Source organism: Dipteris shenzhenensis, chromosome 29 (assembly GCF_047967505.1).
Source record: "Dipteris shenzhenensis isolate YYH24624 ecotype China chromosome 29, Dip_SZ_1.0, whole genome shotgun sequence".
In the NCBI taxonomy this organism is placed as follows: Eukaryota; Viridiplantae; Streptophyta; class Polypodiopsida; order Gleicheniales; family Dipteridaceae; genus Dipteris; species Dipteris shenzhenensis.
Window position 1 is genome coordinate 25,023,974 of NC_141624.1, and position 25,025 is coordinate 25,048,998.

Sequence of the window (25,025 nt, forward strand, 5' to 3'; positions counted from 1 at the left end):
AAGCCAATCCCATGGATTAGAGTTTGAAACTTACAAAAGATCTAAAATATTCTACAGTCAATGACAAGTACTATCAACGGCTCATCGGGTCTCTTATATATCTGACTATCACAAGGCTAGATATTTGTTATGTAGTAAGATCACTTGCACAGTTTATGGCAAATCCAAAACAGCCTCACTGGAATGCAACCAAGAGAGTTTTGAGATAAATCACAAGCACAAGACAATTTGGAATAGAATACAGAGGAAGTCATTTGAGATTGCATGGATACTGTGACATGATTATGCAGGAGATAATGAGGCCAATAGATCCACACAAGGATATGCATTTTTCCTTGGGAAAGGTGCTATATCATGGTTGTTAAACAAGCAACCACTATTTCTTTATCTTCAACAAAAGTAGAATATAGGGCACCCACAATAGTAAGGATGTAATTGATGAGAAATAAAAAATGGGTAGAGCTTAATATGGGGAGACATCAATGCATATTTTGACAAGGATCTTAGAGATTTTCATTTGTTGATAAGAAATATGCCTTGTGTTTGGGAAATGAACCATATTACAGATAAGATTAGTTGCCACTTTATAACTAATAAATTTCTAAAAGCATTTATCTTATGGTGTCTTACAATACTTGGTTGCTTGTTTTGTGAAATGATGTTTAGGATACTGTCTCGGATCATATTTTGATGTGGTAGGATGAGTGAGGATACTATATGAAACCGTATTTAGAGATTAAGTGTCCAAAGAGAGTGATGAGGATTTGAGGTAAGCGACCAACTAGATATGCATTGGTTCTACTAGCTCATCCCACTAGTATTCAGCTGTTGGGGGGTATGATGTCTATTTATAAAAAATAATGCACTATCTAACAAGGTGGCAAACAACCATTATAACCTTGCTTTTAATAAGGTGGCACAATCTCTAAGTCTCCATGTATAGTAACATGGATAAAAATTACAATAAGATTCTCCATTAATTTGTAAAAATGAAAGGAAGTGTGTAAATTGGAAGGAGAGGGAAAGAGAAGAAAGGAAGTGAAATGAGGAAAGGTTAATGAGTGGAAAGAGAGGAGAGGAGAGAGGAGATGGACCATTAAGTATGAGTGGGGACATAGTGGAGACATAAAGGTGGTGTCATACAAGCTAAAAGACAAGCATTTCATACCCCTCATATAAGGTAAACAACTTAACTGGAAACATTGTTAGTACAACGAAACTGCCATTACCGTAAAATCCCCTCCCCCCCGGTGTTCCTCTCGGCACCGCACCCTATTGACCTTGCTTGCAACACTCTTCACTCACTTGCCTAGGCGGTCCATATGTTTGGGCATGTTGTGCGGGTCCTGGGAAAGTAGGCCAAGGGCCACGGTAGTGGTCGAACCCCCACACACACACACACACACGTTTTGACCATAGGCCTAGAGTCCAATTGCACTAAAAAGGTCAACATGACTTTTTGAACATTGGCTTTTGATTACTTTCTATAGACCCTTTGGAGAGCTCCTTTCGAGTCTTCAAAAGTTGAGACCAAAATAAAAGTATTGCAGAAGAATGGATATACAATTTTTGCTGTTCGGGTAGCATATCATGGCAAAGGTTATGGGTGAAAGAGAGCTTGAAATCACAAAAACTTGTCGAAATGACTATCCGTTGCGAAAGCTATCAATTCCGTTAGGACGTAATCGTAAGCTCTCCAATATTTTATTTCCAACTTTGTTCTGATCCTTGTTTGTGAATATTTACATCTCGTATCGGCTCTCTTCAGCATCCTTGCATATGCTTAACTTGCGTGTTGGATGCATAAGATGTTCTTTTTGATTTCCCCCTCAAAGCTATGCTTATCCATCTGTTATATGCTCCCCGTGTCGTATGAAAAATTAGAGCTACAAGTTTAGAGGTATTAGATTGCGATCAGAAGCTACCACCAGGCTTCCCAGCAATGTTTGACCTACTGGATCTGCTGGAGGGGTTTGCAAAATGTCCAAAGTGGACCAGCTGGAGGACGCTGTGGGGACGCTGGATGCCATGCACAAGCAAGGGATCCCTATACTTTCAAGCATTATGCGCCTTCTTCAGAGGTGCAGTGCAAAGAAAGATTTGGCAACTGTTAGGCGTCTACATTCCCTCATGGTCAGCGAGGGGTTTGACTCACAGGCAATTTTAACAGACCATCTGATTCGCCTGTTTGCGTTTTGTGGGACCTTGCTAGAAGCAAACCTAGTGTTTTGCAAGATTTCAAAACCTAGTGTACATACATTTCATGAGGTCATTTCAGCGTATGCCAGGCATGGATATAGTAGCACGGCTCTTGAACTATATTATGGAATGCAACAGGAGGGCATACAGCCAAGCAAAATGATATTCCCATGTGTTTTGAAGGCCTGTGGTACCATAGGGGCCATTAACCAAGGAAAGCTGATACATGATCAGATAATTGGATGCGGACTTGAATCAAATGTCGTCATTGGGAACACTGTTATTGACATGTACGCCAAATGTGGAAGCCTAGAAGAGGCACGCAAAGTGTTTGATGACTTACCGAACCGAACTGTTGTGTCATGGAGTGCAATGATTGCAGGCTATATCCAGCACGGCCATGGCCTCCTTGCGCTTACGCTTTTTGAGAAAATGCAGCAGGAAGGCATCGTGCCAGATGTGGTTATGTTTTCAAGTATTTTGAAAGCAAGTGGCAGCATAGGAGCCTTGCGGCATGGCATGAACATACATGATCAGATAATCAGAAGTGGACTCAAATTAGATGCAGTTCTTGGGAACACTCTCATTGACATGTATGCAAAATGTGGGAGCCTGGAGGAGGCTCACAAAGTATTTGACGAGTTGCCAATCCGAAATGTGCAGTCCTGGGGGGTGATGGTTGCAGGATATGCCCAGAATGGACATGGTACTTCTGCTCTCAAGCTTTTTGAGAAGATGAAAAACGATGGCATACAGCCGGACAGAGTCATATATTTATGTGCCTTGAAAGCATGTGGAAGTATAGGAGCGTTAGAACAAGGCAAGCTGATACACAGTCAGGTAATCAAAAGAAGTCTTGATGCCGATGTGCCTATCAGAAACACCCTGATTGATATGTATGCAAAATGTGGAAGACTTGAAGAGGGATGCAAACTTTTCAATAAATTTCCAAATCAAGATGTTGTGTCATGGGCTGTGATGATTGCTGGATATGCTCAGCATGGACTTAGTCTTTCTGCCCTTGCGCTCTTCCAAAAAATGCAGCAGCAAGGCATAATGCCAGACAAAGCCTCCTGTCTATGCATGCTGAAAGCATGTGGCAGCATAGGTGCAATTCAGGAGGGCAAGTTCATACATGATCAAATTATCGGTAGTGGCCTTGAATTAGATTTAACTATCATGAATAGCCTTATTGATATGTATGCCAAATGTGGAGGCCTGAAGGAGGCATGCAAAATCTTTGACCGACTACCAAATCGAGATGTTCTCTCGTGGGGTGCTATGATTTCTGGATATGCTCAGCATGGCTATGGTGTTCCTGCTCTTGAACTTTTTGACAAGATGCAACAAGATGGCATTAAACCAGACATAGTCATTTTTTCATGTGCCTTGAAAGCATGTAGCAGTACAGGTGTCTTAAGGCATGGAATATGTATTCATGATGAGCTAATTAGAAGTCAAATTAAAGTTGATGTGGTCATCGGAAACACTCTTATTGACATGTATGCCAAATGTGGGAGCCTTGAGGAGGCCAGCAGAGTGTTTGCCAAATTGGAGGATCGAAATGTAATGTCGTGGGGTGCAATGATTGCTGGTTGTGTCCTGCATGAGCATGGCTGCCTTGCTCTTGAGCTGTTTGAGGAAATGCAGCAGGAAGGTATTAAGCCAAACGAGTTCTTATTCTCATCCATTTTGAAGGCATGTGGCATGATAGGAGCCATAGTGCAGGGTGCTTTGGTACACGACCAGGCTATCAGAAATGAACTTGAATCAGATGTGGTTGTCGGAAGTTCTCTGGTTGACATGTATGCCAAATGTGGGAGCTTGGAGGAGGCATACAAAGTGTTTGGAAAATTGCCAGATCGGAATGTGGTGTCATGGGGTGCAATGATTGCAGGATACACACATTCTGGCAATTGCAGGCTGGCCCTTCAATGTTTTGAGGATATGCAGCATCAAGGCTTGGCCCCAGATGAAACAATTTATGCAAGTGTTCTGTCTGCCTGCAGTCATGCAGGCCAAGTTGATAAAGGTTATCAATACTATAAATCGATGAGAGAAGACTACGGCATCACACCAAGTTCTAAGCACTTCAACTGCATCATTGACATTCTTGGGCGTGTAGGGCGCCTGGATGAGGCAAAAGAGCTACTCCAAACTATGCCAAACCCACCTGATATTTCTGGTTGGACCTCTATGTTAACTGCCTGCAGAATGTATGGCAACGTGGACCTAGGAACAAAATGCTTAGATCAGTTCGTTTGGTCGGATCCCAATGATGCTGCTGGCTTTGTGCTGTTGTCCAGCATGTATGCTGAGGCCCATATGTGGGACATTCAGCACATAATGCAAGAGCTGAGGACATGTGCTGGTGCCAGGAAGAAGCCTGGCAGAGCCTGGATTGAGATAAATGGAAATGTACATCAATTCATTGTGGGAGACAACACCCACCCACAAATTGATAATATTTATGCCAATTTAAGGAGATTAAGAGCTTTATCCAATGATAAAGGATATCTGCCACACTGGGAGTCTGTTTGGAGTCAATGTCAGACAGATCCAACAAAAGCATAATGATATTGCACCCATTCTATCCTCTGAATGTATATAAATAGAAACGAGGGAAGGATTCCTGCGGACACATTTACGGCTGACAAGATGAGACTGCCACCCAAATGCAATCTTTAGTCTTGTTCTGACACACCCTTGCTCATGCCAAATATTGGTTTGAGCTAAGCTAATAAGCTATACAATGATGTTGGGGCATATTGATCTTCTTAGACTTATAGTTAAAGCTTTTGGAAGCGGTGGAAGACCAGATTTTTCCTGTCATTGTCGCCATGGGATGCCTTCAGAAATTTTAACTCAAAGAGGAGACATATTTGAAGAATGTATGGCCATGCGAGATTGCAGACAACCACTTTTGCAGACAACCACTTTTTCCATGAGAGCTCCTCAATTGCAAAATAGTATCAGAACTAGTCAGAATAATTTTGTCAGAAGAGTATATGCAGCAAAATTTGAAGGTAAAAACTTGCATCCGTTCCTTCTATCTTTTTCTATACATTCCCACTTGGACTGTGCTGTGAATTGTGTGTTCTTGGTACTTGATATGATTTACAAGCTTGTAACATGCTTTCTTTGCAGTCCATTTTTGCTGGCAATTCTTGCATGGCCATCTGTGGTGATGAAATGCATTTGGCCAGAAAACCTGCTTAGAAAATGATTAGAAGATTAATGAAACAACATTGACATCATTCTATTCGGATGGGATGAAGTACAATGTTTTTCTGTGGTGAGAAGGAAAATGAGCATAAGAGTGAGAGAGAGAGAGAGAGAGAGAAAGCGTTATTCCAGTTTTTTGGAAGATTTTGTTTCTTGACTTGCTTGTTTATTTTTGCTTAGTCACCTGCTTCCTTTCTTCTTTATTTCTTGTTTTCTTTCTCTTTTGTTTATTTGACGTATTTTAGTAAGCACTGGGTTTGCCCAAGAGACTCCGCGGGTCTTTAGAAACCCAGTATAGCTGCTTATGCTTGGGCACTGATGACGACATAAGTGTTGCTTTGCTTGCTAAGTATGTCTTCCTTTTGTTTTTCATAAAAGTTTTTGTTTACCTCTTTTTTTCTTCTCTTTCATTTTCTCTTTTATTTTCTGTGTAGATTTTCGATCTTTAGAACAACAAAAAGATCTAAATTTGTATGATTGGACTTATTCTAGTCTTACAAAGGTATAATGTTTATAAATATTGTCTGCTCCAGGATCTCTCAGAACACTCCAGCACCAAAGCAACCTGCTTCTTGTATCAAGGCAAGGTTGGTGTACCATTGTGCATGAGTATTTTGAGAACCAGAGTGGTTGTTCATTGAATGAGGTGAGTATACAATAAGCCTCGATTTGTAAGATTGAACTTATTCTAACCTTGTAAAGGCATGTAATACGAAAGATGGTTGAAACAACATTCTTAACACCCCCCCCCCCCCCCCCCCCCCCCCCAAAAAAAAAAAAAACCACCACCACCCAATAGCCGGGAAATAGGCAAAACTGGACTTTACCCTTCTTTGGAAATAGATCCTCGAAACAAAAACAAGCACCAGGAGAGATACATCATACGATGATAGCTATGGTATCTGTGAGGAAGGAGAGGAGCGAGAGAGGACAAGGACATGACACAACAAGGTCACCTCTCAGTTCAAAAATAAACCTAGGTCATATATTCTACTAAGGTTAGGGTTGATCCCCATACACTACTTTAGACCACTCTACCCACACACTTATCCATGTACCTAATATTACATTAATATGAGACTGTAATAGTGACGCTAATATTACACCTGTTATGCTCTAGCCGGGATAGCATGACCTCGGATAGATCGGTGGGCATTTTCTCTTAGATGACCAACTTTTGTAATAGTTAATGTGCGTAATTGAAATGGTCAAGAGAAGTAACTGCCAAGGTCCTAGGTGAGGGCGGAATGGCATTGACTAGATAGTTCTGAGTGCTAAGGCCTAGGTGCACCTAAATGTGCAATAATGCCAAGGGGCAAGTGGTTTTTAATGTGCCCCAAGAGAGGGGTAAAAAGGTGCACCAAGTGGAGAGGCTAAATTGATGACATTTGGCAAGGAGAACTATCTAGGGAATTGAGGGTCTCATGGATAGGTATGAATGGAATAACGGATGGATCTGACGATGAACTATCCTTTGAGAAAAGGCTGGGTGGAACAACAGAAAGCCATCGTCCGTGAGTGTTTTAACCAAAAGAGAGGTTTAGGCTACCGATAATAACGAGGATAGATAAAGTCGTTGACATTTTGGTATCAGAGCTCAAGGCAACGAAGGGATCGATGGAAGGCTGTGCGTGAGGAAGAAGCGTGGCTGTAGTGGTGGGCAGAGGAATATCAATTTCAAGATCGAGGAAGCAGCGCAGAGATTTAGGAGGTGGACGAGGACTAGCGCAAAGTGGCCGTTGACGAAACTAGGCTATGCAGCTGGAAAAAAAAACCGATTTTTGGAGCACGATGGTAGTTCACGTAACGTGAAGGCGTCACGTCGATCAATGGCCGCATATTTGGTTTCATCTTGCTTGCTGTTCTACAGAAGCATCGGCTGCGAGGCATTCTAAGACCTTTGCACAGCCTATTTGAACTGTACGTCTGGGAAAGAGTAGCTGGCATCGTCGCAAAGATCAGGGAGCTCTTTCTTTCCGTGCAGTTTTTTTTTGTTTTCATATGGTCCTGTGATTTCTGCACTGTAGAAGAGAAAAAAAAAAAAAGGAAAGCGGAACAGAAGTGAAGGGTGTATATATTGGTTATTTGGGTTTTTTTTTTTAAAAAAAAAAAGGAAAAAAAAAAACACCATCTTCCACTGTGAACCTATGGAAGCAGAAGGGCAGAATTCAAGAGTGAATCCTAGTGAGTCTAGAGTATAGTCTACACAACAGATGTCACATCAGGCAGCACCTACTTTGATTGGTAGGATTTCGATATTAGAGGATGCTTTACAACAGATTATGAACCAGCAGTTTCAAGTGAATGCTGGTCAAAATGAGATTAGGGAGATGGTGCAAGCCTTGTTGGCTAGACCGTCTAGAATTGATAAGGGCAAAGCTCCAGCAGAGCCAGAGCCCAGTATACATTCCTTAGAGCGCGCAAGGGTCAAAGTGTCCAATATCGCTAATTATAGACCGGAGAAGTACGCTGGTCGGATGACCGAGCGCAGCTCTGATGTGATCGAGGTTTGGTTACACAAGTGGGAAGAAGCCTTCGCCATTTGTGAGATTAGATCCGATCTAAAGAAAATCCGCGAGGCCACACACCTGTTTATTGAGGCCGCGGACAGATGGTGGATAAAGCAACAGAAGGATCAAGTTGCTCCAACCACCTGGGAAGGGTTTAAAGCGGAATTCAAGAAACACTTTCTTCCACCTGATGAAGAGTCCCGAGCTTGGGATGCTTATAGAAATCTTCGTCAGAGGAGCTTGTCAGTGGTAGAGTACACTGACAAATTCAGGGAATGTGTCATGAAAATAACAGACCCTCTCCCTATGTCGGTTCAGTTAAAGGACTATATCTATGGACTGAACGACAAGATCAAAATGGAAGTTCGGGCTAAATATGTGACTACACTAGATGAATCTATTGCAGTAGCCTTGAACTATGAGGATGCCAGAGGCAGATTTGGTGGATTTGTGTAGGCAGGGACTCAGTATGAGTACCCGAAAAAAGGGGGATTTCCGAGGAAATGGGTTTCAAAGACAAGTGTCTCGCAGCCAAGTGGCCAAACCAAGCAGGTGAAGCCAGTTGAGGGACCAGTAAAAACAAGTACCACCGTTGGGGTGAAAAGGAAAATAACTCCAATGGCAGCCCGGGCTTGGTCAAAGTCCTCGTTGACCCCTGAACAAAAAGAAAAAGCTAGAAAAGAAGGATTGTGCTTCGGCTGCCTTCAGCGACATCAGTGGAAGGATTGTCCACTGAATAAAGATCGTCGCACGGCTAATATGATAATATCTGAATGCGACGTAGAAATTTAGGAGAGTCCCAATGCGGAACATATGCAGATGCAACTGGCGGGACCTTCTCAGAGGTTAGTACCTTGTTTGTTATGTGTATCTGTTGCTAAGTTAGTGACGAGTGCACCTGATAACATCCTATCTAAGCCCGCAGCAACGGGGTATACGGCCTTCAATGATACGGAGTTAATTAAAATGAAAGGGCAAGTGGCCAGTCATGATGTCATTGTGTTGTTTGACTCAGCGTCAACTCACAATGTGATTAACTCCAAGCTCGTGAAGAGGCTGAAATTAAAAACAAGTCCATCTGACTATGCGTATACAGTCAGGATGGCAGATGGAAGTTCAACTGAAGTATGGGACCAAAGGGTTACCCAGTTGGAGCTTCGGATTCAGGACTATGCTGAGAAGCTTGATTTTGAAATGACCAAGCTTGCTCATGCAGATATAGCCCTGGGTATGGCGTGGCATTCTAGAAAGAATCCAGCCATTGATTGGAAAAAGCACGTATATCAATTCAAGATGAATGATGTGCTTTATGTCTTGCGAGGTGAAAAAGATATACCTCAGGGACCGTTGGTTTCCGTGATGGAAATCAGAAAGGCTCAAGTAGAGTTTTTATTCCTTTGCACAGCATCGGTAGAGCCGGTGGATGAGTCTTCCGCTAGCACTGATGTTACGCAAAGTGGTGAGATGGCCAAGCTGGCTAATCTTATAACAAAAGAGTTCTCTGAATGTTTTAGGGATGAACTACCATATGGGTTACCTCCAGAGCGGAAAGTTCAACATAAGATTGAACTGATCCCGGGGGCAGAACCCGTGAATAGACCTCCCTATAGAATGAGTTTTGCTGAAGAAGTGGAGGTGCGTAGACAACTGGAAGAATACCTCAAGTTGGGGCAGATTCAACCAAGTTTCTCACCTTTTGCTTCGCCAGTGATATTAAAGAGGAAAAATGATGATACGTTTCGCTTTTGTATAGATTACAGAGCATTGAATAATATCACTATTAAGCACAGGTATCCGATGGCTCGGATTGATGATTTGCTAGATGCATTACATGGAGCTGTGATTTTCAGTAAGATAGATCTTAAGTGTGGCTACCATCAAATCCGGATTAGAGCCGAGGATGTGCATAAAACCGCTTTTAGAAGCAGGTTTGGTCATTATGAGTTTTTGGTAATGCCCTTCGGACTTACCAATGCTCCAGCGACCTTCGTCATGCTTATGAACGATTTACTACGTCCGTATATCGGAAAGTTCGTAGTACATTTTATTGACGATATCTTGATATTCAGTAAAGTGTTACTGAGCATCGTGAACACTTAAGAATAGTGTTCAGTACTTTGAGGAAAGCCAGTCTTTATGTGAATAAAAAGAAAACTATACTGTGTATGGTTAGGCTTGAATACTTAGGGTTCATAATTACTCCACAGGGGGTAGAAATGGATCCGAACTTGGCCAATCCCTCAGAGTCTGACCGCGTTGCGATCATTCTTGGGATTTGTCCAGTTTTATAGAAGGCATATCAAAGGATATTACGGAATAGTATCGCCATTGACTGATCTGACCTCAGATAAAGTACCTTTTATTTGGGGACAGAATCAACAGGAAAGTTTTAACACCATAAAACAAGCTGTGGTCTCAGGACCGGTGTTAAAAATAGTTGATCCCCAGAAACCGTTGTTCCTAGAAACCGATGCAAGTGGCATTGCGGTAGGAGCAGTTCTCCTTCAAGAGGGAAGGCCAGTAGCCTTTGAAAGCAAGAAGCTTTCTCCCTCTCAAAGGAATTGGCCAACTCATGAATTAGAGTTGTATGCTGTTATTCATGCTTTGAAAACATGGAGGCATTATTTGTATGGTTCAGAGTTTTATGTGGATGTAGATCATGATACTCTGAAACATTTTTGTAAACAGCCTGACTTGAGGGGCCGCCAAGCTAGGTGGGCAGAGCTCATGCAGGAGTTTAATCTAACGATTCGGTACCGAAGAGGAAAAGACAATAAGGTGGCTGATGCGTTGTCTCGCATTATGCACAACCTGAGTTTCACGGTATTAGAGAGTGCTCTAATGACCGAGATAAGAGAAACTCAAAAGGTGGACGAGTTTGTCCAGAGCTTATGGCCTAAAGCTCATGTGTTAAAACCCGGGGAAAGTGAAAAGGATGACCTGGCATCTAGAAAAGGCCAAACTTATGCAAGATATACCATAAGGGATGGTATGCTAGTTAGAAATGGCAAGGTTGTAGTACCTGGTCAGAATGATCTCAGGCAGAGAGTCATTCGACAGTGCCATGATAGCCCGTGTGCGGGACATCCAGGTGTCGAGAAGACCTATGATCTCGTGAAGCGAGATTTCTTTTGGCCAAAGATGAAAAAGCATATTCATGAATATGTGACACGGTGTTTCTCATGTCAGGTAAGTAAGGCCGAGCGGGTGAAGCCACCCGGACTTTTACAGCCCTTGGAGATACCACTAAGTAAGTGGGAGAGCATTTCCATGGACTTTATTGTAGGGCTACCTGCAACACAAGGAGGATATAATTCTATCCTTGTGGTGGTTGATCGTCTAACCAAGATGGCTCACTTCATTCCAACTAGAGAGTCTGTTAGTACCCCGCAAGTGGCGGATTTGTTCATTAGACATATATTTCGTCTGCATGGATTGCCTAGATCCATAGTGTCAGACAGAGATGTCAGATTTACCGGTCACTTTTGGACAGCGGTATTTGAGACACTGAGGACTGAGTTAGGAATGAGTAGTGGGGATCATCCTGAGACGGATGGTCAGACGGAGAGAGTCAACCAGACTTTAGAGGACATGCTGAGGGCATATGTGTCATTGAGGCAACATACATGGGACAAGTGGTTGCCATTGTTGGAGTTTGCCTACAATGATAGGAAACATTCCTCAACCGGGTTCAGTCCGTTTGAACTGAACTATGGTTATAGACCAGCAAATCCAACTATAGTTGGAATACCTTAGAAAGTGCCTAGTGCCGCGAACTTTGTAGTTCAGATGTGGGAGATGCTAGCACTTGCGAGAGCTAATATCCGCCAGGCTATGGATAGAGCCAAGGTGTATGCGGATGAAAATCGGTCTATAAGAGTATTTGAAGAAGGAGAAAAAGTTTTTCTCAGAATTCCTTCGCACTCGAAGTCGTTGACTTCAGGAGAGTGTGCTAAGTTATCACCTTGATACTGTGGGCCGTGGTTAATTCTAAAGAGAATAGGCAGTGTAGCCTATAAATTAGAATTGCCACAGGGGTGTAAGGTGCACCCGGTTTTTCATGTTTCGCGCTTAAAGAAATTTTTGCATACAGGTGACTCACTAATCGAAGGTGTGGTTTTGTTTCAGGAGATAGAGGATATTGCAAGGCGCAAGCCAACAAGAATCTTGGACCGAGGAACAATGCAAATACGAAATCGGAAGATACCCACGGTGTTGGTTGCATGGCATGGTCAGCCTCTATCGGAAGCTACCTGGGAATCCGTATACCAGTTACGGAGAGCTTTCCCAGATTTCATCATCGAGGACGCTGATGCTTGAAGAGGGAAGGAATGTTATGCTCTAGCCGGGATAGCATGACCTCGGATAGATCGGTGGGCATTTTCTCTTAGATGACCAACTTTTGTAATAGTTAATGTGCGTAATTGAAATGGTCAAGAGAAGTAACTGCCAAGGTCCTAGGTGAGGGCGGAATGGCATTGACTAGATAGTTCTGAGTGCTAAGGCCTAGGTGCACCTAAATGTGCAATAATGCCAAGGGGCAAGTGGTTTTTAATGTGCCCCAAGAGAGGGGTAAAAAGATGCACCAAGTGGAGAGGCTAAATTGATGACATTTGGCAAGGAGAACTATCTAGGGAATTGAGGGTCTCATGGATAGGTATGAATGGAATAACGTATGGATCTGACGATGAACTATCCTTTGAGAAAAGGCTGGGTGGAACAACAGAAAGCCATCGCCCGTGAGTGTTTTAACCAAAAGAGAGGTTTAGGCTACCGATAATAACGAGGATAGGTAAAGTCGTTGACAACACCCCTCCCCTTTAGTCGAAGGTTTCATGTTTATACACACAGAGGTTTCCCATACACATTTAAAATCTCACCATGGCAATCCTATGGGATAGTTGTGTCAACTTAGACAAAACAATGGCTAGGTTGAATTTCCCCTTTTTGCTTTAATGCCAAATGGAATGTTAGAAGATGCGAATGTGCTTTGCTTTTCCATGATGGTTTGGATTCTTAATTTCTTTGCTAAAGCAATTGTTATGTACCTAGATGCTAATCCTTGGATTAGTGGACTTAATCTAGTAGGGTTAGGGGCCCAAGGATTAAGGAAAGTAGGCTAACATGGGGCTAGAAGACTTAGAACAATGGCAAAGGACGAGTTGGCGATATTTAGCCAGTACGCTTTCTAGAAAGTGGGATGCTCTTCTATAAGAGTGGCCAAGGCTATTGGGTTAGCATTCTAGTGTGACCAGTGGAGGGTCTGGTATAGATCATGAGCCTCGACTCCTGCCTCTACATGGTGGATCACGAGATACTATACTAAAGGCTTCTAGTGGATGATTCCGATGGTATGGGCTGCCAGAGCTATGGGCATAGGTTGTGGGAGTTTGATCTCTAGCCCACATGCTCGGGTGTGGCTAGGAGGTGAGTCGCTTGCTGATCTTTATTTGGCTTTGCTAATTGTGTTTGCACCATGTTTAGGGCTAGATCCTAGTAGGGATGCATCAGTTGGTATTAGAGCAGCCCTCTACACAGTTGACGTGTATGAGGTATGCAGTTCAAATGGTGCTAGGGATGTAGTGGAGTGTTTTTGCATGTTGCTGACTCTATTCTTTTGTTTTTCAAAGAAAAGACTTCTATTTAGTATGAAAGAAGCCGTTGCTGAAGTGTTTTGAGGTTTGAAACTGAGCAAATTGTTGAATTATGGTGATGGGAAGTGTTTGCAATTGTTTGCGTGCAAGAAACCCCAAAGGGTGTTAAAACCTGCAAGGTAAGGGTGGGGAGGGGGGGCGGGACTTGCATGGTGGATTGCGGGCTTGCATGCTGGATGGTTAAGAATTGAGGGTGTGCTGCTGCTGTAGTTAATCGTGGATTTAGGAGGACAGCAAATTGACAGGGATCAGTTCGCAACTCCTCTTGTAGCAATTCACAGATGTTTGGGTAGTGTTCTTCTTTGTAATAAACTGGTTATCTGTAACAGGCGGGGACTAGCTGAGCGGAAATATAGATGAACATACAGGAGAACTTGAGCATGAGAGACACAAGGGATCTACCTAACTATAGTACACTGCTTTATTTATACATGGTTGCCAAATTGGCATACAAAAACTGTGCTGAGACCACTCCCCTAACTACGACATGTGGGAGATGGAGCTATGGAAGTAGGACATCCAAACCTCGCACATATGCTGGCTGGAAGCACTGCTGGAGGCTGGGAGCTGAGTCCTGAACTAAGGAAGGCTGAGTGAGTGAAAAGGGGGGTCGAAGGCCCCTTATATAGGGCTGGGAACCAGCCAACCTTGGGCCAGCACAACCGACTGGCTGGTCAGTTTGGCCGACCAGGCTGCTGGGCCTTGCCTATAAAACCAGGCCCTTTTGGGCCATTCATGAAGGCCTTGGTCCTGCGTATGCAAGGTGCCCCTCTTGCCCTCCGTACACTGTAAGCTGCCCTTTGGAATCCCCAAAGCTTGCCAAATTTGCTGCAATTTGCTGACTAGGAAGTTAGTTGTCACTGCCACCTAGTGCATGTGACATTCCCCTCTTTTGAACTTGTTGCTAGATCTGGCGAGCCGAACTGCTCCGCCGTGGCTTGTGACTTTGGGAACTGGGAATGGACCCCGTAGCTCGTGCCTGACACATCCTTGGACTAGGGCTCACAACGGGGTTATGGCGTATGATTAATGGGTCAGATTGTGTGTCACCATGCTCCCTAGTGTAGGGGTGCATGCGACGTTCCCTCCTGCTTCAATTCTGGATGATGATAGCTGTTGAGGGACCGAGTGAATCTGTGAAGAAAATGTGATCGTGTTGACCACCAGCTACTGCTCGAAACTTGACTGTCCTCCCAAAGAACTGAGGAATAACAGTCTGGCACTGGGACTGATCCGGTACCGCTCCAAAAGGCTTGAGGAACGAATGTTCAATTATGATAACACGGCGGCTCAATAAAAACTCCTAAGAATCGGTATTGCCGTGAAGACTGGAAGCTGAATTGCTGAGGCCAGTCATCCCACCACGCTGCTACTGTGAACACCTAATCCTTGGGTGGTATGGCATTTTGATAGGTTCCTGGCATGAAACTCGCTACCCTAGCATGCATTCTCCCCACTGCGGAAGATCCACCGACATAGAAATGCTAGTGCTACTCCAAGAACTGTTGGGGTGATGAGAAAGCCATTGAAGCTAGGCAACCAAAATTGGAAAACCTGGGAACTCCAGAATACTCACATGCACTCTTGGAAACGGTGGTACTATTATTTGCATGACTGCAGTAAGGGAAAGCTGGAATGAACCTGCCTCCTTTGCTCGCGTGATAATTGCTGAGGGTAAAAACTCTGCCACCCTCCTGGAATCTGGAACTGTGGATGGAAATGTCTCCCAAAGAACTTGCGTGATGCCGAGAGTTGTGGAAATAGCTGTCTCTCTGAGAAACTCCAAGAGAGATGGAACTGTGGCTGTCTCTCCAAGGAGCTGAGCGGCGATTGGCATTGCAGAGCACTCCTTCAAGGAGGAGACTATACTAGATGCTCTTCGAAGGAACGGAGGAGCTGTTGGGCACCCCTCTAATGACTCAACTGAATGTGATGCTACCTGAAAGGACTGTGAGATGTCCAGAACTACTGAGAACACCTTGTCTACCATGGATGACTGGTATGCCTCTCGAAAGAAGTGAGAGATGGCTGGCATAGCTTCTTCCTGACGGGATATTGGGACTAAGCATGTCCCCCTGAGGTACTGAGGAAGTACTAAGGCTGCTGAGCACACCTCTGATGAATCAACCGAATGGCTGTCATCACGAAGGGAACTGCAGGTGTAGACATTGGTCACTGATGTTGCTGGTGGCTCGTGATCTGATGGAGAGGACACTGTATGACTAACTTCCCGGAGTGTAGGACACAATAATGGGAAGGCCTCCTCAATCTCTCTGCTGATTGGTACTGCAGTGCTTCCCCAAAGTGCTAAGGAAGGTGAGCTGCGGAGGGAACTACATGACTACCGAGGAATCATCAACCTCCGTACTGGTGATTCCAATTGTCTTTGCACAGCTCAGGAAGCACAAGTTACTAATCAATGCCAAGAAGAGTGAGTTCTTCATGTACGAGATTCACTTTTTGGGGCACATAATAACCAAAGATGGATTGACCCTGCCAAAGCGGAAGCCATAAAGATTTGGCCACTGTTGAAGACTATCCATGAAGTACGCAGCTTTTTGGGTTTATGCTCGTATTACAAGCAGTTCATCCGCTATTTTGCAAAGACAGCATCACCCCTCTATGCTCTACGGAAGAAAGGAGTGCCTTTCAGGTGGGATACCAAGGAAATTGCAGCCTTTGACGAGCTTAAGGAAAAGCTATGCTCCAATTCTATCATTATCTTGCCAGATCTACGCAAGTCCTTTGCTGTCCAATGTGATGCTTGTGGGAACAGCATAGGAGGAGTGCTTATGCAGGATGGAAGAGTGGTTGCATACCAGAGCGGGGTGCTCAGTGATGCTGAAATATATGTGCAGATTTATGAGAAAGAGATGTTCGCTGTCATACATGCTCTTTCTACCTGGAACGCTACCTTTTAGGTGCTGATTTTTATGTGCAGACTGATCACTAATCCTTGAGGTACTTTCTCACTCAAAGAAAGCATGCGGAGGGCATGCTTCCTTTCAATGTTTCATTTGCAGATTGTACATGCAACTGGCAAAGAAAATGTTGTTGCTGATGCACTTTCAAGGAAGCCAATGCCAGATGCAGTATCCATAAAACTGCAAGTTTCAATTGTCACCATTGCATACCACAGTGAGCTTGATGCCATGAAGGATCAATATGCGCATGATGCTGACTTTGCAAGGATTTTTGATCGGTTGGTTGAGGGCCAAAGACATGAGCACTATTTTCTTAAGGATGGTTTTCAGATGATGCATGGTAGACTTTGTCTCACAAAGCAGCTCAGGCCAAAAGTTTTAACAGAGAGGCATGCCTCACTATATGCAGGATACAGAGGCATAGATGCTACAGCCAAAGCAGTAGAGCATTTCTTGTATTGGCTAGCTTTGAGGAAAGATGTCGAGGCATATGTAAAAGCATGCATCACTTGTCAGAAAGTGAAATATGACAGGCAAAAGGTACTTGGATTGCTACATCCACTACCTATTCCTTGGCAGAGCATTGCCATGGATTTTGTATTTGATCTTCCTCGTACTCCAACTGGACATGATGGGATCTGGACGATCATATGCAGATTCAACAAGCAAGCCCACTTCATTCCAGTCAAGAAGAAGATTACAACGGATCACATGGCGAAAATATTCATGCATAATATTTTCAAGATCATGGAATGCCACTATCCATTGTCAGTGATAGAGATCCGCGCATGACCAGCCTTTTTTGGAGAGGTCTCTTTGAAAACATGGACACTACACTGAATTTTTCATCCTCTTTCCACCCGTCAGATGGACAGTTAGAAGAGGCAAATTCTATTGTCTTGGATCTTCTAAAAGCTATGTTTCAGAGCATAAGGCAAAGTGGGAACAGTTTTTTGCCACTAGTTGAGTTTGCATACAATAACACAATGCATTCTTCTGTAGGGAAAGCACCCTTTGAAATGGTGGAAGGTGGAAGAAAGGTACCACCCATTTTGCACACGAAGGAAAATATCTTTGAAGTAGATCGATATGTGGAGAGTTTGGATGCAGCTTATAAGAAGGTTAAAGAAGCCTTCCAGAAAAGTCAGGAAAATCATAAGTGAGCAGCCTATCGTCACCGCCGGGAGCTCTTTTTCAAAGAGGGTGTCTGGATTTTGCTGTGTTTTCAGAAAGCAAGATTTCGGAATAAGAAAGGCGAAGAAAGGCTGTACAGCAAGCTGAACATGAGGTACTATGGGCCGTTTCAAGTCTTGTAGAAGATTAATGATGTAGCACAGGCTGAAGCTACCACAACACTGGACAATTCATAATGCTTTTCATGTGAGTTTGCTGAAACCTTTTCTATGGGGATGTGCTTGAAGAGATGCATGATGAGGAACAGCCTGAAATAGAGCAGGATAGCTCTTGATTCTAGATCAGATTTTGGCGCATAAGGAAAGAAAGATCAGAGGTAGAGTTTCCCGTCGTTATCTAGTAAAAGTCTGGAATTATTCAGCACTGGATGCAAAGTAGATGGAGGAAGATGAACTGGCAGATTCACCTGGGTTATTGCAACTCTACTTGGAAGCATTTCAGCTCGAGCTGATTGCGGTTGAGGCTCATTCAGGCTCAACAGAGCAGAGGTCTGGAGCATTGCCTGATGCTCAAAGGGGTAGCACCTCTACTCCCTCGGGACAGACAAGCTCGCGTATCTAGAGGTCGCTTGGTAACAGTGCAGGTCTCACCCGAGGTATTGATTGTTGATAGTATTTCTGCTGCGGGACCTCTATGATGAGTGTACTAGTCACTCCACACAGGTGATGCATTGATATATGGATGGACTCGCGCGCTTTCCCGACCATATAATCATTGCTGGTTGTATATTGCAGATGATGCACATTCTGGTATGGATGGACTCGCACGCTTTCCCGACCATATAATCATTGCTGGTTGTATATTGCAGATGATGCACATTCTGGTATTGTTGTTTATTTGCTGTAATTTTCAGCAGCAAACTAGATAGTTTGTTGTCTCAAGAGGGGGGTATTGACACGACCCCGCAGGATCTGACCCTATCACTGACCTAGAATCTCGTCCTCAATACAACTAGAATCATAGCGCAGGTGCCTCGATCCTCCCCGACCACCCCCAAGCACGTGGGCTACAACTCGACTCATCCATAGGCCCATATCTAACCTAGGCGTCCCATACCACCTGAGCCCGTCCAAAGGACCTTCGATACACCACCTATGATCCGCCATGTAGATGGCTAGAGTCTCGGCCTGGGTCCAAGCCCCATCCATCAGTTGAGGAGCGCTCAACTGATCTACACAATAGTACTGGCCCTCCCTCTATATAGAAGGAAACCCGCTATAGATAGCACAATGCTATGAATAGCTCCCTCCATATAAAGCGAGCACTATATATGAATCAATCTCTATATATAGCAAACTCGGCTAAAAATAGCCATCCAACCCTATACTATCCCGTAACCCATGTTCACTTGATATCCAACCCTAGGTACACCATGCACATGACATACTCCCCTTCCTCTAAGAACTCACTTCTGAGTTCACCAGAAAGCCCGAAAACTCTCTGTGAAGATGAGTCCATGCCAATAACTATACTCTGACTATCAGTTTGAGTGTGCTATACTTTCCATGAGATTCAAATCAAAGAAAATCTAAGGCCAAAGCCACAATCTTTGATAACTAACCCAAGGAAAGTAAATCTTTCAATCTAAACAAGGTTACATATCGTCGAGTAATCTTCTCGAGAAATCAAGTAACGCTTGAATCCACAGAGTTAATTCCGTTGACATATCCGTACACAAGCATGGTAAAATCCGTACCTGAAGGTAAATGATTCTATCAACCTTATCTATTGAGTATCCTTGAACTCAAAATCTTAGGTTGAGATTGAGGAATCATTGTTCGAACATCCCCATCAATTGAACCCCTCGAGGCCAATTTTTGGGTTGCAATTTCTATCAACCCTAATTCTTGAATTACTTAGGATTCCGAAAATCCCTCAACGGAATACCCTTGTAATTCAAATTCTTGGGTTGAAATACATGACAGACTTTCCATCGCAGAACAATTAGTTATCAGTTCATAACTCATGATGGAAGAATCTTCATGGAAAAGATATGGTCCCCCTGATCTATCCTTGAAATGCCCCTACATGAGGATAATCAGTAAAAATTCAGTTGGCTATATCCAATCAATGGTACTGTTCTAGACATGTATAATGAGTTCTTCTTCCTTTTGTCAAAGCAGCTGCTCATGCGTTCGATTAGTGAGTGATCTTATCAGCGTATGCCTTCTCAACTGAAGCCAACAAATCAAGTATGGGTGAGGCTCATTTATCTTTGGTCGTCAAGTTGTGTGTCTCTGAGCTCTTAATAATGAAAGATGTTTCTACTCGAGTCGAAGTAATTCTCTATGCTACAAGCTTATGGAAGGTCGTATAAGTTACAGTTTATATTTTATGTTTAGCTTTGGTTTCTTCATACGAACATTTGTGTGATGTGAGACTCCAAAAGCCAACAGTGGTATCAGAGTGGTTCAAGTCCATGGCTTGTTAAGGTTGTGGTTCGTGATTCTACCAGAGAGATCCAAGAGAGATTCTGATGGTCCAAGGGCATGTCTCATCATTCATGCTATGATTTATTTATCTTTCTCTTCTCTCTTGTGGTGGATTCCCAGATGCATGCAGTTGTGTTCTCTCCAGGTATGTTACCATAATGTTGGGAACAATGATTTTTTGTAGCATACTCCAAGTGCCCTAGTGCTTTGTTCTAGTTCAGAGGCTCAGGGGGGTCACTCATAAATATGTAAGCACAGCATGTGGGTTCAACAAATAGAAACCAAACAGGAATCTACGCACCAAGATTCGAGAAAGGGAAATCCAATTGTCTTAGTTAAGTCCAGTTTAAGATGTAACAAAGTCTCAGGTATGCTCAATGTACCATATATCTAAAAAACTGCAAGATATATGGAACAAAAGTACACGTTATATAATTTTGAAAAACCAATCAAATTATAAATGCCACTTAGTTACAAATCAAATCCAAATTAACCAAAACTTGGTCAATTTAATAACAAGACAATTTAGAACATAATTCATACAAAATTGGGGAGCTTCTTGAACCAAGAGTAAATAGCCAGGAAGGGCCAGCAAAAGCTAGGTGAATTTAGGGTGGGTGCTTGATTTAGAGCAAGTGCTTTCCTTGCTAGAGAAAAACAAAAAAGCAACCTGCTTTTTTTTAAAACCAAAAAACAGTCTCGCTTTTAATAGATTTGGTCCCGCTTTTCTCCAGCTAGCCAAAAATAGCCAAAACGCGCTAGATTTAGAGCAAGTGCTTTCCTTGCTAGAGAAAAACAAAAAAGCAACCTGCTTTTTAACCAAAAAACAGTCTCGCTTTTAATAGATTCTGTCCCGCTTTTCTCCAGCCAGCCAAAAGTAGCCAAAACGCGCTAAAATCAGGCCATACGCTCCTTCCCAAAGCCAAGCGCCTGCCCCCAATCATATCGCCCCTGTCTCTGATGCCTGAATCTCCTAGACAAGCCGCTTTCTAGGCTTATGAACGCTCTCTCTTTCCTCCTACTTCTCAACTGCAGCAAATCTAGGTCTCTAGGGTAGGAATCTCATCCTTGAGAACCTAGAGCGAATTCTTTCCCTAACCAGCCTACTGTCACGTGTCCCCACACAGCCAATCACATCAACAACCCAAGCGTGGGTAGTTATAGTTCAGTAATGATCCATCCTCATATCTCTTGCTGAAAGCATCAAGTCTTCTCATCGCCTAGAGAAGGGAATCACGATTTACAACCAGAATCATAGCACAGGTGCCTTGATCCTCCCGACCACCCCCGAGCACGTGGGCTACAACTCGACTCATCCATAGGCTCGTATCTAACCCAAGCGTCCCATACCACCTGAGCCCGTCCAGAGGACCTTCGATACACCACCTATGATCTGCCATGTAGATGGCTAGAGTCCCGGCCTGGGTCCAAGCCCCATCCATCAGTTGAGGAGCGCTCAACTGATCTACACAATAGCACTGGCGCTCCCTCTATATAGAAGGAAACCCGCTATAGATAGCACAATGCTATGAATAGCTCCCTCCATATAAAGCGAGCACTATATATGAATCAATCTCTATATATAGCAAACTTAGCTAAAAATAGCCATCTAGCCCTATGCTATCCCGTAACCCATGTTCACCTGATATCCAACCCTAGGTACACCATGCACATGACAGGTATGTCACGGGGACGTGATTTTCTATGTGCAGGCAAACCCGTGGATGCCAAAAACCCCTAGGATTTGATGCTAGAAGTGGGTTTCAATTGCCTAGGTGCACCCACTAGGCCCAAATCCTAGGGCCAAGGCAAGGAATAGAGGGGTCAAAAAGTTGGGCCCAAGGGAAAGTCATTGGTATGAGAGTTAGGGGCTTTATGAGCCATGTGGCAGTCCCCTGTGTGCATGTGCTTGCAAGTGTTGACCTTTTTCTCTCTCTATCTTGGATTTCTCTCGCTTTTGTCTCCTTTCGTCTCTCCAGCTCCCGTGCTTCTTCTCCGCTTGCACCCCCCGTTCCTGCCTAACGCCTAGCACTTAGCCTTTCTCGCTCCCGTCTCCTTCGGTCTACTATTGCAACAACAACATAGTATAATAGCAGTACACCGGCAAGGGACTACGCCAAGGACTAGGTTGCGGCAGCAATGGCATCAACAGTAGCAGCGCGTCTCGAATCTAGGTTGCACAGGAGGGGGTAGCCCTATCTTCAGCCCCTAGGCTGAGCTGAGTCCTTGGGCTTAGTCTGGGGTGTTAGAGACAGCAAGAGGGCCCCTAGCTATTCACAGGCCAACATGGAGTTCCCAAAGGTGAAGACCTTTGTTGCAACCCCTATCAGTAAACCCTCCTACTCCGACGTCGCAACAACACCCAGCCCATACACATTGCATTACAAGCGGAGGGCTAGCTCAGACCCACAGGAGAAGATATATTTTCTACAGTAGGAAGGGAGCTCCACCAAATGTCTCGTACTTGAGTTTCTCCTGTGTACCTATTGTAGATGTCACCGTACGGTACGGGTTGTCAACGAGTCTAAAGATGTCATGCATGTGGTTAGGCTAGATACACTATCTTTCTTGGAGTGAAAGTTTAGGGTTGTATTGTGGAGTGCAGCATCAATTGTAGAAGATACAGAGGACCATGCATTGCTGCTTTCAAAGGAAGGTGATGGACCATTTTATGGCTGTCTATTCACAGAGCAACTATGAGATTGATGAATTCAATAACCCATTGCACCCCAATCAACTGGTGTACTTTAAAAACCTGCAAGTGGTTTGGCATTCACACCCCTTATTCAATGACATGAACATGCTCATCGTTGATCATGCAATGTACATACTGGCTAGAAACAACAGACCATAAACCATCACTCCTCCAACATTTGACCACCCTAATGATAGTATTCAGGACATGTGTTACTGATGAAGGTGTTCTAGCCATGGCTACATGAGTGGGATTGCAGCCCAGACTGCGGCGGCAGTATGCTTGGGAACATTAGCACATTAACTATGATGATGATGAATTAATCAAAGTATAGAAGCAATTAGTAAAGATGGGTGAGAAAAAGAAATAGTAGGTGTTGGCAACAAGGTGTTACTGATGAAGGTGTTCTAGCCATGGCTACATGAGTGGGATTGCAGCCCAGACCGCGGCGGCAGTATGCTTGGGAACATTAGCACATTAACTATGATGATGATGACGTCAGTGGGGATGTCATAGTAGCTAGTCCTTGCTATGCATGATGGAGTTTATGGTTTTCAACCTTGTGAGTGACTATCATGAGATTGAAATTGCACTATGTTGTGTTTTTAGAGGATGAGTTTGGGAATGTTCCTGGATTCATCTAGGTATATGCTTCTGCCGTATTAGCGGACATGCAAATTTCACCTTGTGAAGTTTTCGTCCAAGTTGCGGCATGTTGGTATTGTGATAATTCTTTCTATCTTAAATGGTGCGTTGCCCTATCAGCTAGATTTAGATTTAGATGCTTGTTGGGGAGAGACTAAAATGAAAATGTTTAGACTTCACAAGCAGTTGTAGCTTGAATGAAGAGATTTTTGACTACCTTTTGATTAGCCTTCTCCTTTAGTGCTAGCCTTCATCATGGCTGAGTTTGCCCTTCACCTCCGGAGTGCCGACAGAAACTCAGTACAAAGATTTTGTATAAATGGATGCTCAAGTATGTGTGGGTGTGTGGATTTGTATGTGTGAGAGCATATTTTAATACTATGGTCTACACCCACTGTTGGGCGCTGATGACGTCAGTGGGGATGTCATAGTAGCTAGTCCCTGCTATGCATGATGGAGTTTATGGTTTTCAACCTTGTGAGTGACTATCATGAGATTGAAACTGCACTATGTTGTGTTTTTAGAGGATGAGTTTGGGAATGTTCCTGGATTCATCTAGGTATATATGATGATGATGAATTAATCAAAGTATAGAAGCAATTAGTAAAGATGGATGAGAAAAAGAAATAGTAGGTGTTGGCAACAAGGTAAGTTTCTGGCATTTGTAATGACTCTGGGTCACCAATTATATCTAAAGAATCAATTTCATTTATTCATGTTGCTTCTTGCGCTCTCTCTCTCTCTCTCTCTCTTCTCTCTCTTCTTGCAATGTTTTTATAGAGAGTGTTTTACTATCATGCAATTAAAATCAAACTTTGTAACCTTTTCAATTATATGTTTTTTTAAATATGGGATATTTTCTTGCAATTCAAAACCTTTATGAATTGCAATTCAAGTATTATGTTTGGATTTTGTTGAGAGCTTTAGAAAAGGGTTGCAAGAAAGTAAAGGAGATGGAGAACATTAGCAAGAAAGACATCATACAAGAAGTACTACAGATACACAGGGAAGCAGCACCTGCACCACAGTTGGTAACGAAAGTCTGGGACATGGTCACCAGTGAGGTCAAATCAATCAAAGAGGAAATCTCAGCAACAATGGACAACAAAGGCAACAAAGGCAACAAAAGTGAAGTATATGGAGAAGTACAAGAGCAAGGGAAAACAAGGCCTGCTAATGCTCGATGTCTACACATTGGAGGACTACCTGAAGATTTGGCATGAAGGGAGCCTGGTAGAAAAAATTGATAATATCATAGCAGCAACCCCTCAGATTGAGTGGGACTTAAAGGACATAACCATTGTGGCTCCTATTGGCACACAAGCCAAAGTGGTGCTCAATGACAGGAAAGCAAGAATCAAGATTCTCATGCAAACAATAAGTTGAGAGGTATCAAAGTATGGAGATTAGAGGAGCTCACCTCAATTCAGCTCAAAATTAAGTCCATAGAGTTGAACAAAGCAAAGGATGCTCGCAAAGAAGGGAAATGGGTTGTCTACAGAGATGGAAAAGCACTTATCAAAGACTTTAAATCCAAATCCAGGGAC

The 25,025-nt window shown here is 43.4% G+C and overlaps 1 pseudogene across 2 annotated transcripts; it reads left to right on the top strand.

Moving 5' to 3' along the window:
* Positions 1-1,698: 1,698 nt before the first annotated feature.
* LOC147882623 (pentatricopeptide repeat-containing protein At5g27110 pseudogene) lies at positions 1,699-25,025 on the top strand (annotated as a pseudogene). 2 transcript variants are annotated; one of them, XR_015543844.1, is made up of 3 exons: positions 1,699-5,225; positions 5,958-6,070; positions 24,406-25,025. The product of XR_015543844.1 is annotated as a pentatricopeptide repeat-containing protein At5g27110 pseudogene, transcript variant X1 (transcript). The 2 variants fall into 2 exon arrangements; XR_015543845.1 differs by having other exon boundaries at positions 24,477-25,025.